This window comes from Triticum aestivum, chromosome 4A (assembly GCF_018294505.1).
Source record: "Triticum aestivum cultivar Chinese Spring chromosome 4A, IWGSC CS RefSeq v2.1, whole genome shotgun sequence".
Taxonomy (NCBI): domain Eukaryota; kingdom Viridiplantae; phylum Streptophyta; class Magnoliopsida; order Poales; family Poaceae; genus Triticum; species Triticum aestivum.
Genome location: NC_057803.1, coordinates 664,985,788 through 664,993,583, shown reverse-complemented (window position 1 = coordinate 664,993,583; position 7,796 = coordinate 664,985,788). Strand labels below are relative to the sequence as shown.

The 7,796-nt window shown below is 44.7% G+C and overlaps 1 long non-coding RNA gene across 1 annotated transcript; it reads left to right on the top strand.

Moving 5' to 3' along the window:
• Positions 1-3,760: 3,760 nt before the first annotated feature.
• LOC123082981 (uncharacterized) lies at positions 3,761-4,312 on the top strand. Its single transcript, XR_006439176.1, has 2 exons — positions 3,761-3,801; positions 3,934-4,312. It is a non-coding gene; the product is annotated as an uncharacterized lncRNA (long non-coding RNA).
• Positions 4,313-7,796: the final 3,484 nt, after the last annotated feature.

Genomic DNA, 7,796 nt, shown 5'->3' with positions numbered 1-7,796 from the left:
AAACTTAAATGGTCACATCTCTATCTCAAATTAATGGTCACATCTATCTCTCAAATAGAGCACTACATTCCACACCAATTAATCAGTGATTGCATCACAACACAGCGGATTATCTTGATCAACTCCTAACAGGATTCAAGTCAGCATTGGAATATGCAGGAAGACCGTGGATCAGCAATTTTCTGAAAGGCAATAGTCGTGACAAAAATAATCAAGATGCTGTAAATAAGCATGCCCATTATATAATAGTGTAAAATAACTGATTGGAACAATACGAACAGAACTGAAAATGCCCTGTTAAGTTAGGAAATCAGAATATTGTTCAGCTTACTAAAAATCAAGCTTCATCTACTACCACTATAAAAGAAAGAGAGGGGCAGATCCACACAATCATACCCATTCATCATCAAAATCTAATGGCCCTTAATCATTCTGTGTTTAACGCTACCAACCACGCAACAAGCCATGATCGATCGCTAATCGCCCCGCACTAAAAATCGTCCCGCAGCCAAAAAAAATAACGCCCCTCGCACGACCTCCTCCTCCTCCTCCTGCAGACCGCCGCCCCCCGCACGACCTCCTCACCGCTGCCTCGCGCCGCGGGTGGCTGGGAGCCTCCTAGCCGCGGGAGCCCGTCCCGCCAGAGCCGCCCCGCCGCGGGTCGCTGCCTCCGCCCGCGCCCTTCACCGCTGCCTCGCCGCGGGTCGCCGGGAGCCTCCCAGCCGCGGGAACCCGTCCCGCCAGAGCCGGCCCGCCGTGGGTCGCCGCCTCCGCCCGCGCCCTTCAACGCTGCCTGGTCGCCGGGAGCCTCCCAGCCGCGGGAGAGCCGCCCCGCCGCGGGTCGCCGCCTCCGCCCGCGCCCTTCAACGCTGCCTCGCGCCACCGGTTAAGGTTAGATATTCTCAGTTTTTTCCTGGATGCTAGAATAGTGGACGAAACTAAGCGCTACAACTACCTGAACTATCTTCATTATAGATATATTTGCATTATTTGATGACTGAAGTACATCCTGATTGATAGGTAGTTCTAATGCTCATACCCAGAATTTATTGCTCTCATTTTAATCTTCCATTTTCATGCCTATTTAACTATGAAGATGACTGTGACCATATAATGGAGGGAGCTTGTCAAATTTCAACTAAATATTAAGCCTGATATCAAAGACTTGGAAATGCTTATCTCTTCGTCCAGGCTGGTGGCACACTGAACAAGTTATGCCATGTATGTCCCATCTTCTTTGATTTTATTTACTGCTTGTGATTGGCCTAATCGTACCTGCAGGACATTAAATTTTGATTTTTTTCTTTGTGGGGATTCAGTTCTTTATTTACTTGCGGTGTTAATTTTATTATTCTCTCGCTGTATGGCTGTTGTATGGCTGTTGTGTTCTCTGGCACTCTACGGAGTCGCCCAAATTCTCTCGCTGTAACAAACTGGGGGCTTTGCCCGTTTTTGTGATCAATATATTCAGGTGGGGGAAACTCTCCCCCCCCCCCCCCCCCCGGGTGAAAATTCAAAAAAAAATTGTTATTGTGCAGACCTGATATTCTTGTGTGCTGGATTCAGTTCTTGACTTGCATCTATTCATTTTTATGTATTGCTGCTCCTAGAAGGCGCATTTGAAGGATGAGAAGGTGGCTATTAATAACTTTGAAAGATGAGTTGAGTCACTTTTTTGCTTGCATCAGGCATGCTTGATTTCTATGGAGATACATGGTTAATGGTCTATCGAAGTATGTGCATGCAAAGCACAACTTTAGATTGGTTTGCATTTTATGGGCAGAGTTGTTAGTTTTCGTAGGATGGCAACCTTCAGATGTTGATGCAAAAGACAAGCCATGCATTACTTAGTGCAGTTTTTATATGGTCTATTTAATTAGCTTTCGTCTGATGTCGTCATGGTACAAAGCATAATTTTGCCAAATGTATTGCTTAATGCTGGTAGGAAACATAAACACATCAACATGAACTGTTTCAAGCTTTGCTTTGCTATGTTATTAACTTCCAATAGCATATTACATGAAATATTCATTGCATCTTATTTTGCACCCTGGTCCACTCACCGAAAAGGGGCAGCCCACAGTGTTTTTGTAAGGATCGCAATGAAGCAAAGTAGAATCTTGTACTAAATTGTATTAATCTTGTTTTTGCAGTACTTTTGCATGCAGTAATCTTGTTCGTGCCTTTGGAAGCAACGAGATTTGTCCAGATTGAAACAAATGCAGCAAGGAAGATATTTGCTAGAGGGAAACATGTGCACTGCAGTTCTGTTGAGCGAGATTAAGTCGGGTGCACATTTGTTTGGGGTAACCTTTCTTTTCTTGACATGAATTCTGTTTATTATAAATAGATTGGCTCGTAGGATTTGAGGCTGCAACTAGCAAATCTGAAAAGCATTTTCTTTTCTTGGTTCACTAGGAATCTTATGGGAAGTAGCAAAACTATGATTTGGCCGTGGAGGCGTCACCTAACAATTGTGCTTTACAGGTTAGTTTCTGATCCTTATGTGTAAAAGTATATTTGTACAAGTCTTAATAAAACCTATCGAGTTTTATAAGGAATGAATGCTGTTGTGTGATTAAATTCCATGTGTAGTTAGCATGCTAGGATAAAAGCTCTGAATCATGTACTGTAACTAACAAGTGTTGTTTCAACACATTGGTCCGAATCTTTTCCCATGAATCTCTTACATGTAGCAATCTGCTTCAAATATTTTAGTAAAAGCTCATGATGACTTTGATGAATCTGACAACATGTGTAGTCTAACCGCATCAATTATTCTGGCATGAGGTTGTTTGCCTACACTAGCATGTTATTAAATTAGTAGTGGTGCTTGGCAAAACAAGTTGAAAACCAAAGCACATTGTTGTTTCTCAAATATGTGTAGAAGCCTCTTTCTAAAAGATGTGTTTCCAACTTTCTGCCCATACAAAGCAAGTCTTGTGCAATTTGTATGCCAAGTTAGTAAAGCCCATCTCTTTGCGGCTATTATTTCAAATATTAGTCACCCTTGTATGCTCAGGTTTCGGTTCATGTTTGTTCTGTGCATACCAAATTTCTTGCTCTAGGACCATAGAGAAAAAAAGGGTACCAATATTTACATATTGTGAGCTTGCTGGCAAATGTTGCACTTTCTTAATCGTCCATATCACCAATATTTTGAGCTCCATACAAGCACGCCGTATGCTCATTCTCGTCCATCATCGTGGGAGTCGCCTGCTATCTCGCTAGCTACCGCCGCTTCTGAGGGGTACCACTGACGCTCATGTGATGGATCGCTTCCATGTCACCAGTGGGGAAAATTAGGGAGACTTAATAAAGTATACTTTGATTATTTTAAGTGTTGAGTTGACCTCACATACTCTTGTATTATATAGTACGTTTACAATATTTTTCATATTATGTACTCCCTCTGTAAGCAAATTAAGATGCTTTTGATCACTACTTGTCCAAAGTGTGCGGTGAATTTTCACTTGAAGCCGAGTGCATTGCTAGCTAGAAAAGTCATGTCGAGCTACCCCTAGAAATTTCTTCAGTTTCTGTGAACTCTTGTATTATGAGAAATCAGATCAATATTGGTGGGTAAGAAGTTCCTGTTTTATTTTCCAATTTTATTGATGATTGATTAGTTATTCGTCACGTTCTTTAAGGAGTTGGCGATGGAAATAGCTGGGGTGTCATTATTCTTGCTTGATCTGGGCGTATCACTGTTGACCTGCTGGAAGAGGTGTGCTGGGAGTACAACATACAAGCTGACGTCGTATCGCAACATCATCAGGGAGGTCGGCAATGAGAACATGCGTATGTTTATTCAGTGCAGTCACCATCTCAAATTAATTAATTAGTTTCAATTAACTCTGTTGATTAGTCTATACTATTACGCTAATTACTACAAATCTGAAATGCAAATTGATCATGTCTACATTTGATTAGGATGTTCAAATTGACTATGGGATGTTCGTGGCAATGGTGAAGAAGGGGATCATCAGGAATGGAAGTCTGACCATCATTCTCCATGGAGCAGACGACCTCGACTATCCTTTGATTGAAATATTCATATACAACACACTATATTTGTTCGCATTGTGCTATAGATCATATCAATATTTTTAAGTCAAGTCGTGTAAAAAAAACTGAGGATAACGAGTATAGGAGAAGCTTTAATATTAGAGCAACAGGGGAGGAGCAAATGATTGAATGGGCTATCAGCCGTGTAAAATAAAACTCAGGGTAACGTCACCAGGTGGAAAACTATATTTGATTGACATCGTAACACTAGCAAGGTGAATAACAATGTAACATTATCTTTTCATTAGTTGATCCATTCAACTTCTGGTTGATATGATTGACATGATATTTGGAAAGGGAAGTTATTTGTTAAGTTTGTATCATTTTTATGTGTAAGCTAATAATTTGGCACTGTGCATTTGCCTGCAATTTTCTACTCCCCCTGTACCGTAATATTTGTAGTTTTAGCAGCTCAAATATCTGAAGAAAAATAAAATGTGCCTGCAGTAATTTTCTCCAGAAGATTTTTTTCATTTGTAGAAGGATAGACAAGGGGCTCCCAGTAAAAAAATAGGATAGGATCGGTAGCAAAAAATGAGGTTAGGAGAAGTTGGTAGTTAAAGTTAGTATAAATGCCAGTTAGCATTGTTTTCATTCTGTAGGATTGGCATTGCAGCTGAGGAAATATGTGACATAGAGTAATTTTTTCAACAAAAGGACATTTGACTTTTAACGTATCTTAACACACTTCGCAAAATGAACGAGGGAATATTAGGTTATTTTTCTATTCGTCTGGTGATAATAGACGTGCGTTGCACGTGCATGCTTACTAGTTTAACAACAGGAGATCTCAAACTAAGTTCAGGTGGCTTCTGTTCAAGAAAACGTTCAGTAGTGTAGTGATATTGCTCTCTACTAAAATACAACACCCAAGCAAGAGGGAATTCACACAACTTTGATGATTCAAGATGCTGCCGTTCAAGCCACTCTTGTCCCGTACTACAAAACAAAGATCAAAGCAATTAATCACCATAACAAAAGAGGTGCAATGTGTAATTATGTTACCAATAATAGTTCAAATTGTCACCTGATCATGAGCATAGGGTGTAACACAATTTAGGCAGTGTTATACCCCGGTTTTCTCATGGCTTGTGAGAAATTGAAACAATAGCCATCGGCCATTGCCATGGAGTCTGATATCTCCTACCCTGAAAAATCTCATACTACCACCTCCACGTGATGATTCAACACTTATATTTAAGAAAAATTCCTAAGCCAGTGCAAATCAAGATGACCTCCAGTGTGAGGGCTGCAGAGATACATGTCTCCGCTATCTATGAAGACTGTACAGGAACTAATGAATGGATGTACAGGAACTAAGTTGAGACTGAAATTCAAAATCAGTAGAAATCAAGGATTCTGAGTCCTTTTCCATTTGCCGACACAAACAATCTAAAAAAATTAACACGAAAAAAATGCAAAGTGGAAAAATAGGGCACCTTCTGTGCAAAAATTTGAAGGATTAATGGATTGTGTGCCCAGCCACAAACATACACGCAAATGAGCCGCCTTGGCCTTGATTGTCTATACGCTGAACATAGGGAGCAGCGTCTCCATGGCCTTCCTTGTTGTGCACAAGGAGAGATGAGTCGGGCCTGCACACAACAGCACGCATGCACATATCAAATCGAGAAGAAGAAGAAGAAGAAGAAGAAGAGAAGGGGATGCACACACGCATCAAATGCTCTTCTTGGAGGGGATCCTGCTGGCTTGACCTGCAGTTGGAAGGAGGGGCTAGGGTTTCAGGCGGCAGTTGCGGTCGGACGCGGCGGCTAGGTCCTCTTCTCCTAGCTGCAGGCAACCATGGTGGAGGCGCGAAACAGGGCTCCTCTGCAGCTACCGGAGAGGAGACGAGATGGGGGAGGAAGAAGCGGGCGCGGGCTACGTCGTCGCCATCGAGGCCATGGACCAGAGGGTGATCTGCGGCGCCACCGCCAGATCGGTCATCATGGCCGCGGGCGAGGGAGGCGACGGTGACGTCTTGAGTAGGAGGATGAGGGCGAGGGCGTGAGGAGGAGGTCATCACCGGAAGACACCGCGTCGGCGTGAGCTGATGATTCAGAATTCCTGATCGAGAATTGGGGTGCGGCGGCGGAGCTGGGGATTAAGGGAGGGAGCAGGTACGTGATCGGGAGGAGCGGTGGTTCATGCGGATTGTTTTTTTTTAATGCATGCGTGGGATGGGGAGGGTGTGGTGATGCGAGGGGACGAAAAAACGACGAAAAAAAGTCGACGAAGAAAACCCGGACGAAAAAAATGGGACGAAAATTGATCGACGGGGACTACCAACTACTTCATTAGAATTAGAGAATAGGTGTGGTAAAGTGAGCCTCAGCTCAATGCGCTCATTCTACGCTCCGGCTTAACAGCGCGCAACTAACAAGAAAACATGCCCGTGATGTGGTGTGCACCTGCGCAACCAACCAGCTCCGCGTTATTTTTTTCTTTCTTTTTTCTTTTGGATTTTGGCCGAGTCGTACGTCCACTCGACTCAACTAATCCATCGACCGCCTGCACCAAACGTGGCAAGTTGAATGGGAGAGAAAAATTAACTTTTTGTTTCGTCTCGCCCAAAACAGAGTCCTCCTCCGCTGCCCCGCGCATTGCCCGCCGTAGCTTCGTCTTCCTCGCCTCCCCTCCGCCATGCCTCTCTCACCTTCCTTCGTACGTGTCATCTCTCGCCGGCCGGCGCTATTTTCAAGATCCCCAAAGCTGCTCCAGTCCCACCCAAGCAGCAGCAACTCCGATTGATTCCGCCGCCGTGCCCGATTACACGCACGACGTCGTCCATGCAAGCTCTCGCCCCGCCCGGACAACTCAACGACCTCCCTCACCAAGTTCCTTCCTTCGGTGCTCTCTGCTCACCATCGCTATCCCCCAACGCCGAGCTCAAGTTCCACCATCGCCGAGGAAACCCGACCTTAACGGATTCAAAAGGATCGTCTTTTTGTTTCACCAACACGACACTAGATGGACAACGCCGTCGAGTCCATTCGAGCCTCGTTCACTCCATCCACCTTGTTGTGCCGTCCGTTGCTTCCCACCCGCCCAGGGAAGACGCGACCTCCGATCAACAAAACACGGCAGCCCCCACGCTTCCAAGCAAAGAAGGGGCCTCTAATTTTCTCCGGTTCCTCCCACGCCTAATTTCACTGGAGCCGACGATAACCCAACCTCTTTCCCCACCGTGGCCGCCCGCCCGCCCGATTCCACGCTCACCGTCCTCCATGCTCTCGTGCCGGACAACAACACTGACCCTGACCAGGTTACTCCGTGTGCTCTCCGAACGGCGGAATGACGCCCGAGGGTCGTCGCCGGTCGCCGATGTCTTCCTCTCCTCTGTTCATCCCCGGCGATTTAGCCCCCAAAGTTTAGACGCACGCGTATTTCCGTAATACGCATTCTGCATCACCTCTTTTATTCCCAAGATTTTTTTCCTATGCTCATTCCCGTACTAACTCCTTTTTTTGGGTGATTACTATTTTTTTCTTTCAGAAACTTCATTTCCCTTCGATAATCAAATACTCTATGTTCCCATGTGTTTGGTGATTTTTAAATCTCGTTGCTCGTTGATGTTCACTAGTAGAAAACGGAGCTTTAAAACCGGTTTGTAAGGGCCTTTAGTGCCGGTTCTGGAACCGGCACTAAAGTGTGGGCACTAAAGGCCCCCCCCCCTTTAGTACCGGTTCGGCACGAACCGGCGCTAAAGTGCCACCACGTGGCGTGAG